Source organism: Rhinatrema bivittatum, chromosome 3 (assembly GCF_901001135.1).
Source record: "Rhinatrema bivittatum chromosome 3, aRhiBiv1.1, whole genome shotgun sequence".
NCBI lineage: Eukaryota > Metazoa > Chordata > Amphibia > Gymnophiona > Rhinatrematidae > Rhinatrema > Rhinatrema bivittatum.
The window spans coordinates 324,751,813-324,764,560 of record NC_042617.1 but is presented as its reverse complement, the minus strand read 5'-3'; positions in this window follow the sequence as shown (position 1 = coordinate 324,764,560).

Below are 12,748 nucleotides of genomic sequence, written 5' to 3'. Positions count from 1 at the left end.
CTGTTTCAACAATCCGAACATAAGCCCCTTGTTTTGCTGTATACCAGTGTCCTCAGGGGACTACAGCATACCACATAGCAATCATACTAAAATATACAACCAGCCCCCATCATAAGGCAAGTATTCAATTAAACATCAATGATTATTTAATACTTAATTCATCAATTCAAAAAAATTCAGATGAAGTGTATGGCGTAGTTACAATATCTATAAAACTGTGCAGATCCACCTATACAGGCTGTAGTATATGATATTGGCAAAAGATATATAAAGTTGCGAGAAGCTCAGACATATGTCTTCAAAGACTCAACATCTATAAATAAATAACAGAAAATTCAATGAGGCTGTGAAAACTTTTAGTGGAGCAAAGAAAAAAATTATCATCAGATGTGGCTCGTGTGCCTCTCTACAGGAGTCCTGGCCTGCCTCCAAAACCTAGTCTACTGGTGGGAGGAAAGTTGGATGGGAAGAGTTTTAAAAAATACAAATGATATTAGAGAGTCCTGTACCTCTCCCAATTAACCAGTTTGGGGTTTTTCATTATCTAGCTAGCTCTTAAATCGGATACCCGGATGCAAGTAGTGGAAAGCTTTCTTTAAAAGATATCGTTGTCTGAAATATATCTCATGCTGAAGAAATGGGCAGAGCCTGACCACCCAAGATGTTGGCATTACCCATATGGGAGCAGATGACCCAGCTGAGACCATAGTACTGATGACCCACCACCATATGTTCTCACACTTCATGGCACTGTGATGCTGGCATACAATCTCTTTCGAAATATTTACTCTTTAACCAAAGAGAAAGCATTACATGATGAAAGAACTGCTCCGAGGGCTTCTCAGTCCCTGAGGCATGGTGTCTAAGCATCTGGTTGTTGTTTTTTTCCCATGCAGAGTACAACCTGTCCTGATCACCGACTAAGTAAACATATTTGATTTTTTTTTATAGATTTATTAGAGCACAATCATGCAAAGTCCACGCTGCATTTACTGGGAGGCACCACCCTTGCCTGAGGTGAGAGCAAGAAATGATTTTGGAAGCTCAGCACAGCAGCATAATGGCCATAGCACCGAGGATGGTCTTCACATTATTCCCTCTTGGTTCATCCTCCTTTACGGAGGACACCTGATGGTTACCATAAAAGTGAAGAACTGCCATGGTTTCTTTTCCTAATGGAAAGCCTGTTCTAGGAAACCTGTTAACTTGGAGCTGGGAACCTAACTGGCAGGGCCCCCCCGCACACCTTCTACCGACCATCAATCAAAAGCCACTGGTGAACAGGAAAGAACAGGCTGAGAACACACCAGCCCTTTTTTCGATTCTAAGCTCATTCTCAGAAACACGGTACCGCAGTAACAGGGGCTGGATTTTCCAACAATTTCTCCTGCTAACTTTGGGAGTTAGCCAGAAAAATCAAACTGGTTAAAAATGCTACCTCTAACCAGCTAAATGTGTGCCGAAAACCAAAATGCACGCAGGTAGTCCAGGTCCTAAATTCTGGTCCCTGTGCCACTAGTATTGGTTCCTTAAATGTTTTCCCTAATTTCTCACCTAACCTCTACCTCCTGGATGGTTGTGCAGAAACGGATGGCATGGTTTGCCTATTCCTTTACGAAAGCCTTTGGAAGCATTACTTCTAGAGGGAGTGTGCCTGGGTCTATACTGTAAGTCTGAGTTCTAACTGGGAGTGGGCAATTCTTGGAGAGTTTAGGTTTGGGGTTCTGCAGGTTCTTCCTATTGCAATCAATGCTGAGGGGCCAACGGAATACTCCTAGGCATTCGCCTAGTGGTAGCTGGACCACTGCACATGGGCGATTCTTTGTCCTTCTCCAAACATATTCTTCTCTGAAGGACTTGGTGTACCTGTGTGAGTACTGATGCGATTATATGGTTTGTTGGGAGAAGAAATACTGATCTTAATGCACAGCTAAAGGAAAAAGAAGCGTGTGGGGTTTTTTTTGTTGTTGCTGCTATCTCTGCTGTGGAATTCTGTGATTCATCCTTTTGTGTATTTTATTGCTGATTGACTGCTAGTACCTCAGAATAAAAGCTGTAATAAATTTGAACTCCATATCATTGTGCGAGACTGATTACTAAATCCTAGAGTTGTGGGTTTGACAATTACCAATGGATGAGCCATAAAGAGTACTTATATGAGGGGGCTGGGCAGTCTAATCATTACAGAGGAGAAAATATAGATTTTTAGTTTCCCTATCCAGCAAGAGATGTTTATTCCCTTAAGTCTCTGAACAAGGTCCAAATCCACCATCTTGCCTAGCCATTGCTTTGTTAAGTCACAGTGCTGGTGCCAGGACCACAAAACCCAGCATCGAGTCTCTTATTTTAGGTGTCCCTACTGTTGCGCGTCCCGTCCGCGCTTGGACCACGCACGGGGTTGCTCACCTCTCCAGCTCCTCTGGTGGTCCCAGGTCGTCCTCCCCTGCAATAGGGGCAAGCACGGCTAGGCCTCAGCGTCCCGTGGCGACAGTCGCCGGGCCTTCATCCTCCAGCCACGGCGGGGCTCGGTGTCCTCCATGACATCGGCCCTGCCCCTAGGCGCACGCGGACCGCCCAGCACTTCATAGGGACAGGTCCCAACTCCCAGGCGTGCCCCGATTGAACCACCTATATCAGGAAGCTCCTGCCCTGACTTCCTTGCCTTGGCAATCGGGTCAATCCCTGTGATTTCTAGTTTGCCTCTGTATTCCAGTCTGTGTTCCAGTCTCGTTCCAGCCTTTGTTCCAATCTCGTACCAGTCCTGTTCCAGTGTCCTTCTGTTCCAGCGTCCTTCTGTCTCCTCGTCTTCCCAGGTAGTACCTTTTGGACTGTCTTCTCGGTACTGACCTCGGCTTCTCTTGACTACGTTTGATCGCTACCTGCCTCTGACCTTCTGCCGATCTCCACGACCATGTCTGCTCGCTGCCTGCCTCTGACCTTCTGCCTGATTACCGACCACGTCTGTACGCTGCCTGGAACTGACCTCTGCCTGAACTCGACCATGTCTGACTGTCTCCTGGAACTTGACCTCTGTTTTGGCTGACTACCCACGGACTGACTACTGGTAATTGACCTCTACTCTGCCTGATTATCCACGGACTGATTATTGGCTCTGACCCTCGCTTTGGCTGACCACACTTCCTTGAATCTGGCCTTTATCATTGCTATAGATTCAGAGATTCTCTTCTGGCCTTCTCAGGCACCCAGGACTTCCGGCCTAAGTATCGACCGCGCACCCTTGATCATGGTGGGCACACCCCTGATCTTCTTATCAAGGAGATCCTGCGAGGCCCACCTAAGACCAGGCGACCCAGGTACCCAAGGGCCCAACCCGGGGTTACCTAGGGTTACTAGTGGCGAAGCTCCAGCGAGCCTCTGTCTCCTCTTGTGCTCCGCCTCCTGGTGGCAGGCGCTCTCTGGGTCTGACCAGGGAGCCTACCAATCCTGCACTAGGCCAAGGGTCCACCTCCTGGCACAACACCTACCTGAATTACACACACAAATTCAGTTGGTCAGCAAAGGGGTGAAACAGAAGCATTCACATCTGTCTAAATTTAACTGTTCAAACCCACCCTAAATCTAGCCAGACAAACTAACCAGCTAAACTTAGCCAGATATTCAGACCAAAAATTAGTTGCTTAGTTTTGGCTTAATATCTGGCTACAGATAATTAGGTAAAGCTACCCCGTTCTCTTACTTGCTCAGTGGGTTATTGAAAATTACAATAAATGATCAAGCAGCCTGTCCAGTCCATGCATTATTCTGTCCCCGCTGCTAATGACGTATCCCAGCCACAGAGTGCAACTGTCTGCACAATTTCTCCTTATCCAGGATAGAAACAGGACAGCAGGAAAAAAAAAAAAAAAAAAAAGACCATACACCTATCTAATCTGTTTTGTATTTCACCATCTAGCATAGAAGAGCACTGTCCCGTCCCATCCCCCCCCCCCCCCCCCCACCACCAGCACCTCACCTTTCCCATGTCTAATCACAAAGCTCTGTAATAATCTACAAACAGCCAGCAATACTAGCCTGGCTGTTCTCTGAACATCTGGCTTCCTAGGTCCCCTGCATAGCCTGCCAGATAGACCTCAGTTACACATGTGTGTCTGCATTTCCACCGGGTCTTCTAGTAATGACAGAACTTGCAGCCTGCCAGGCAAACCCTGCCCAGCCAGCCAGCCAGACCAGGCTTTCTGAATGCCTGTGTTTTTCCCAGGACCTACTTATTACTGCAGTGCTTGCAGCCTGCCAGGCACACCCAGGCACATGGTTGCTGGTGTTTCCGCAAGGAATTCTAACATTTCATAATGATTCATTCTGGCAGCCCCAACGCTCGCTCTTAAATTGGTTGCATTCGGTGCTAGGAACACTCGAACGCATGCAGCTAGGTTGTGCTTTCTGTGTCAAACCTCAGCTAGCCTCCGAGGTTTGACACAGTGGGAGTTTACTACAAGGAGCCATGAAGGGAAGTTGAGACCTTGGACATAAACTGATGAAGTCAATTACAATCCTAATGCAGAGAAGGGATTTTACTCACCAGAAAAGCCTAAAAAATGCTGATTTGATCCATTCCAGTTCATAAAGACCCCTTGCAGGGGCTGGAAGAGTCTACATTAGCCCCCCCCCCCCCCCCCCAGTTTCAACCACATATTAAGTGAAATATGTTTTGGCATTTGGCTCATCACTGAAGCATGTGGCAGAAGGCATATCTTGTGCTTTGCTATGTTCATTGGGTCATGACCTGTTGGGAGACGGCCATAAAACTCCATATTTTCCAAGCTCTAAGTCATCCTAGGAGGGCAAGTTTAGATGTCCTCTGTGCTTTTCTTTCCTTCCACCTTGTTTACCATGAAAATGCTGAGAAACCTAACTCACTGCCGTTAAGCCATTGCAATATAAAAGGCAGATCTTATCTCAGGGTTCAAACTGAATTCAGAAAGAGCTCCTTTCCTCAACTTCAACTGCCTGCTCATTACATAAAAGTCAAAAGCTGAGTTACTTTTCTTGACATGCGAAGCTCATTCAGCATGATTACCATACCTTTAAATTGCCCAAACCTGATCACAAATGATTGATTCAGCTATGCTGCGAGTCAAGGTAAGCCTGGCACAAGGGCAGACCATGTGGAAATAAAGAAGCTCTACTGGCCTCATTTACAGTGTGGATTGGGATAAAACTGCCTCTGCAATAAGGGACTTATCTGTAAAGACTGTCAGATGTCTTAGCTAGGATATTTCCAGTGGGTGGAAAACTAGGGTAATCCTCACTCTTAGGATGATCAAGGCATGGCTGATTTTCCATCAGGAAGTGGTTTACTGTCTCAGCACAAAGTCCTAGAGTATTGAAGGACTGACAGCAAAAGGTCATTCTCCAGACCAAAGAGCAAGGGTTACGATTCTCTTGCTGTGCCACCTGACCTTGAACTGGAAGGGGTGGGACTGGAAGGGTAAACTAGATAAGATATAAGCAGTTGTTAGTCAGTTGGAGTCTCCATCTTCCTCCCTATTGTGTTTGCTCACACCAGCACAATCACTATATCGAACCATGTCACCACGTATATAACGTTTTATTATTTTTCTATTCCCCAAATATAGAATTCTTGCATGCTGCCGCAGAAGAGTTCAGAGTAATTTCTGCTTCATAGTCAGTGCTTCTCCTGGAGGCGGGGGGAGGTCCCTGCTGCACACACCCAGTTCTGACCCTGAACAAGTCTGGGCCAGACCAGTACCAGAAAAGCCCACAAAAGGTCCTTCATGTTATCTCTCCTGCCTCTGAAAGCACTCCTTATGCTTGCTTGGGTCAAGATGAACTTCACTAACTCTTTGCTACCTGGGAGCTGCGGCCCAATTGCAGAGCAGGACAAGTCTTGCCCAGAAGGTGGAAGGAATGGTGTTAACCTCACAGAATCATTTACTACAGGTAGAGGCATAGTCTGAAGATCATGACAGCAGGTAAGGTGATCCAGGACCTACCAGTGCCTCATTCAAATCAATCGTAACTGAGCAAGTTAAAAGTTACTAGAACCAATGAGATATATGAGCATAAAATGGCCACTGAGAGTGAAGTCAAATCAGAATAATACATAGTATTGCCTCTGTAATTAAAGCTACAGTCACTGGAAATACACCCAACAGTAGAAACTGGGACATGCTAATGAACTTCAAAGAGAAAAACCATTTTAGATGAAAAGTAAGTGCTCTGGATGTAGGCTAAAAGTGAGAATGTCCCCTTGAAAGATGCAGAATAAGATTTCAGTAGAGGACTGTGCGATGTGAGTAGGCATAAGGTGAAGTGTGGTAGAAATACACTGGTCAGGTGGTTCATGGAGGATTATGACAATGCACCTGGCCACCATTTTTCATCAGTAAATGGCCACATGACCACCAAGCTACCGAGATGGTGTGGAGAAAATTCAGTGACCAATGCCAACAAGAAAGCAGAATTTCAACAGTAGGCAACCAGAGAGATTTCTTCTACTGCAGCAAGGAGTTTACAAACAAAGGGAAGATGGGAAGAGATGCAAGCATGTATGAGAAAGAAGAGAACTACAAACCCAAACAGAGTTGAGAAGGAAAGGAGCTCTCGAGAGCTCAGAAGCACACAGAGATACCGGACAGCTCAGGTAATTAGTGCAGTGGCACAGAACCTCTCACTGCTTGGCCACTGGCTAAAAAATCTGGTACAGGAAATAAATGTCCATAAGTTATTGCCCATGAGAATGGTGGTCACAAAACATAAAAACACAGACAATGATAAAAGAGAATGACTGCAAGAGTTTACCTGGTCTGCCCATTCCTGATATGATACTACAAAAGCCTGACCAATCTCTGTCCCTCACATCTAAGGATCCTCTGTGCTTCTCCCTAACTTTAATTCTCAAAAGGTCCAAATTCAGGCACTGTGCAGCTCACCAACAGGCCGATACAGTAAGGACATGTAAGAAAGAGTGCGGCAGTGCCGCGCGCACAATTTGGTTCACATACCGCTCGATACAGTATTCAAATGATATGCAAATGCAAGCGGCGTCCAAAGCGCGTCCATGAAGCTGTAGACGTGCGCAATCCATTTTACTGTATAGAGCGGTATACAGCGCCTTTACAGTATCCTGGGTGCGCTGGTACCTGTCATTTCAAATGTCATTTGAAATGTCATTCCACCAGGAAAGTGGATGGTTCTCCTACAGACCCGCTGCCTTGAGCACCCGACTGGACGCCCAAGCCGGACATCCGAGGTCGCAGCTTGGACATCAGCCTGGGCGCTCAAGGCAGGGGGAAGGCCCATAAACGTCTGTTGGCATTGAAGCAAGTACCACACACTAGTTAATCACCAAAATACTCTTTCTTCATGTGCAGCACCAGCTCCTTCTCCAGTTCCAGGGACTGACCGCACAGGCTGGAGCGTGGACTGGCCTGCGGCGGGCCGGCGCCATCAGCCTCAGGGTCGCCCGGGGCCCCGTAGCGCGAGTACGAGTAGCTGGAGCGAGGGCCGACGTGCCGCTGGTCGAAGCCCATGCCGATGCCGCTGTACTGGTTGCTGCTGGGCTTGCTGCCGCTGCTGTAGCCGGTCAGGGCGCGGTGTGCATTCATGCATCTTCCCGCTGCCTTGAGCACCCGCCTGGACATCCAAGTCGGGCGCTCAAGGCAGCGGGAAGGTGCATGAACGCACGCTGTGACCTCGGACGTCCAGCCAGGCGCTCAGGTCACGGCGCTCAAGGCAGCGGGAAGGCGCTCAGGTCACGGCGCTCAGCAGCAGCAAGTCACGGCGCTCAGGTCACAGCGCTCAGCGGCAACAAGTCACGGCGCTCAGGTCACGGTGCTCAGCGGCAGCAAGTCACAGCGCTCAGGTCACGGCGCATGAATGCACGGCGAGACCTCGGACGTCCAGCCGGGCGCTGAGGTCACGGCGCATGAATGCACAGCGCATGAACGCACGCCGTGACCTCGGACGTCCAGCCGGGCGCTCAGATCACGGTGTGCGTTCATGCGCCTTCCCACTGCCTTGAGCGCCCGCCTGGACGTCCAAGTTGGGCGCTCAAGGCAGCGGGAAGGCGCATGAACGCATGCCGCAACCTGAGCGCCCGGCTGGATGTCCGAGGTCACGGCGTAGGGTGTGTAGGGATAGGGCCTGATACAGGAGCTCGTGCCCACTGCAAGTCAGCGGCGACAAGGAGCCCAGACCCACGAGAAGGCCAGAGGAGTCCCCGGAAACGGTGTCCGTTCTTCCCTATGGAACCGAAGTACTCTGAGGTTAAGCGCGGTGGTGCCAGGTTGGGTTACTTTTTCCCCCCTTGTGCGAGAAGCATTTTTTTCTGTGGATTGGGTTGGTTTGGGACTGGGCGACTAAGTTCACCACACTAACGCAAGGGTCAGGGTAGGCGGTAAATTTGCAGGTTAAAGACGCGGCAAAATAGCTGGTTAAAAAGGCGATAACCTGGGCGCACGTTACTAGAGATGTGAATCGTGTCCTCGATCGTCTTAACGATCGATTTCGGCTGGGAGGGGGAGGGAATCGTATCGTCGCCGTTTGGGTGTTTAGAGTATCGTGAAAATCGTTAAAATCGTGAACCGGCACACTAAAACCCCCTAAAACCCACCCCCGACCCTTTGAATTAAATCCCCCACCCTCCCGAACCCCCCCCCCCAAATGCCTTAAATTACCTGGGGGTTCAGCGGCGGTCCGTAGCTAAATCGGGGGAAGGGGGAGGGCAGGAAAACCGGCACACTAAAACACCCTAAAACCCACCCCCGACCCTTTAAATTAAATCCCTCACCCTCCCTCACCCCCCCCAAATGCCTTAAATTACCTGGGGGTCCAGCGGGGGTCCGGAACGGTCTCCTGCAATTGAATCGTGTTGTCTTCAGCCGGCGCCATTCTGCGCCGCCATTTTGCAAAATGGCGGTGCAAAATGGCGGCGGCCATAGACCAACACGATTCGACTGCAGGTCGTTCCGGACCCCCGCTGGACTTTTGGCAAGTCTTGTGGGGGTCAGGAGGCCCCCCCAAGCTGGCCAAAAGTCCCTGGGGGTCCAGCGGGGGTCCGGGAGCGATTTCCTGCCGCGAATCGTTTTCCGTACGGAAAATGGCGCCGGCGGGGGTTCCGGACCCCGCTGAACGACCTCCTGCAATCGATCTCCTGCCGGCGCCATTTTCCGTACGGAAAACGATTCGCGGCAGGAAATCGCTCCCGGACCCCCGCTGGACCCCCAGGGACTTTTGGCCAGCTTGGGGGGGCCTCCTGACCCCCACAAGACTTGCCAAAAGTCCAGCGGGGGTCCGGAACGACCTCCTGCAGTTGAATCGTGTTGGTCTATGGCCGCCGCCATTTTGCGCCGCCATTTTGCAAAATGGCGGCGCAGAATGGCGCCGGCTGAAGACAACACGATTCAATTGCAGGAGACCGTTCCGGACCACCACTGGACCCCCAGGTAATTTAAGGCATTTGGGGGGGGGTGAGGGAGGGTGAGGGATTTAATTTAAAGGGTCGGGGGTGGGTTTTAGGGTGTTTTAGTGTGCCGGTTTTCCTGCCCTCCCCCTTCCCCCGATTTACGATTTTTTGACGATAAATCGGGGGAATTGGTATTGTATCGTGGCCCTAACGATTTTTGACAATTTAAAATATATCGGACTATATTTTAAATCGTCAAAAAACGATTCACATCCCTACACGTTACTGTATCCGAGGGAATAGCTAATCCGATCATTAACATATCATATACATGCGGCGGGTGGAAAGGGATACGCGTCGATTTCAGTTAGCGGTAAGGACGTGTAAAACCGGATACTGAATCGCGGGTTAGACATACGCGTCCAAAATGTGCGAACACAGCGGGTTAAAAACAGGGTAACCGCGGCCGCGCTTTACTGTATCGGCCTGCAAGTTAGCTGGATATACTTATCCAGCTAATTTAGCCTACAGACTCAGTGGCATAACCAGTTAACTTTAGGACAAGTCTATGGGACAACCAGATTTAGCTGGATAAATTATCTGGTTAACTTAACTCCTCCCAGTTATGTCCTGACTTAACTGGCCAAATTTTAGCTGGATAATAAGATATCTGGTTAGAATTTAGCCAGATAAGTGCCCAAATATTAATTTATCCAGATAACGTCTGAGTTATCTGGACAAATGTTTCTGAAAATGGGTCTCTATATGTTTATGCCTTCATCATCTCCCCTAGAAGGCTGTTTCCTGTATCTAATTTTCTCACTTAAGAAATGTTTCCTCGTTCCCCCTGAGTCAACCATTTTGAGTCTATCATAGAAACATGACAGCAGAAAAAGACCATATGGCCTATCTAGACTGCCCATCTGTATGGAGATACCAGTGGTTTCACTGTAAAATATGAATACTGATTCCGCAAGAGAGACACCAATTTCATATAAGGGAAGCTGACATGTATGTTTCAAAAGAAAAACAAGATGAGAAACTTTTGACCAAGGTAACAATGTGCGCCCAGATTATTTGATCAGCTTGTTTTACTTAGGGCTATAGCTTTCCAAACTATGAGCTAAAACTGTCCAGGACAGGGATACGTCACCAAGACAATAAACAACTATCCAACAGGCAGTTTATCAGACATGTCAGCTCACAGAAAAGCACTGACAATGCAAGACACCTTGTGGGTCAAGAAGTTGTAAGAGTGACATCATACCCTGGTCTGGAGTTGCCACGCGGCAGGAGCAGTAACCCCCCCCCCCCCCCACCTCGTCAGATGGGAGACAGGGGCCAGCTCTCTGAAATGAAGGAACCCGTCCATCCCGCTGCATGACTATGCATGAGCTTCTTACATATTCATGCTTTATCTGTCAAAAGCAGCCAAGAAGGGGCTTGGGGGGAGGGGGTGCCAAATGAAAGAATTCCATACACACCAGCAGAAGACGACACATGAAGCATCACCCCTGCCCCTCCCTGCGATGAAGCAGATGAGCGCCAGTGTCCTGTGCTTGCAAGAAGCCCTGCTCTTACCTGGCTGCTCGTCTCAAACCTGTCTTTTTCTTCTCCAGGGCTTAGACCAGCCTTATCCCAGCAAGAAACTGGGGCCAAGAATGCCTGCTCCCTTCAGCAGAGTCTGCCTCCTCAGAGACTGCTTCAGGATGAAAAGGAAGGTAATTTCCTAAAGTTATGGGGTTAGTTAGCTAGTTATATTTATTAATATACCCAAAGCAAGTTAAAATTTCGGATATGTTTATGCTCACTAATGATGCAGAGCTTTACTCAGTATAAACCTGTGCTATTTTAAGGACATTAGAGGCATGTGTTTATCTTATTCTAACTGCTAAGCCTGAAATGTCTGAAAAATAAAGCAGTCTGATTCTGAGACAAACAGGTGTCCTTTCTTAGACTTTTTGGATCACATATAAGGTAATAAATGGTACGTTTCCATAGCATGGCCAGTATCCCTCAGAAAGGGGAGAGGGGGAGCAGTCTCTTCCTAGCTATGCATGCCCTTATATTGCTTACACATCCACAACAACCACTCAACCCTACAATCCCTACCATTCTCTCAGAGATCCCCTGTGCTTGTCCCATGCTTTCCTGAATTCAGATGCTGTCCTTGTCTCCGCCTCCACTGGGAGGTTGTTTCATGCATCCACTACACTCTGTGTAAAGAATTATTTCCTAAGATTACTCCTGGGTCTACCCCCTTTCACCCTCATCCCATGACCCCTTGTTCTAGAGCCTCCTTCCCACTGAAAGACACCTACCTCCTGTGCATTGTTACCTCTGAGGTATTTAAATATCTCTTATCATATCTCCCCTATCCTGCCATCCTCTAAGGTTCAAAGGTCAGATTTAGCCATAAGCAATACAGGCAACTGCTTTCGGTGCCAAATTCTTATAGGCACTGGAGTGTTGCTGTTGCTGTCTTGCCTTAAATCAGAGTCTACAACCACGGCACCATTTCTGTCCTCTAGGGGGCCATAAGAAATAAAATCAGTGCATAACCTTCAGCAGCCCTTGTGCACTGACAGATCCTGTGGTGCCCCGTATGGAGCTTCTTGTTACCATGGAAACCTGCGCAAGTAGCAAGACATCGCAGAGTCCGTCAATGCGCAAAGGCTGCTGAGGGCCCTGCATTGCATTTTTTCTTTTTATCTTCAGTGCTGCGACCTCAAAGTGAACAAGGAGGGGGATGGGGATTTTGGTAGGATGTATCATCCCCACCTCTCCCGCCTGCACCCAAAGAGAAGGGGGAATTCCTCTCTCCCCACAGATGCATGTCGCCTAGTCTGTCCCTGAGGGTACACGTTTACATGTTTAAGTCTCCATATGCTTCACAATGAAGATCACAGACTATTTTAGTAGCCACCTTTAAGAATGACTGCATCCGATTTATAGCCTTTGGAAGGTGCAGTTTTTGTATTGGAATTTGAATCTGTTGTTTGGGATTTTGCACACCACTCTGGGCAGGCTGTACTTGGATTGGGTGGTAGGGATGTAAATCGGGCTTCGGACGATTGAAAATATCGTCGATATTTTCAAAATCGTCAGAAATCTGGGGCTCCCCCGAAATGATAGGAAAACCCCACGATATTGATCGTGGGGGTTCTCTTATCGTTTTGGGGGAAGGCGGGAAAAACGGCACACAAAAATAACCCCCTAAACCCACCTCGACCCTTTAAAACTAATCCCTTTGCTTCCCCCACCCTCCCGACCCCCCCAAAAACATTTTACAGGTACCTGGTGGTCCAGTGGGGGTCCTGGGAGCGATCTCCCGCTCCCGGGCCGTCGGCTGCCACTAAT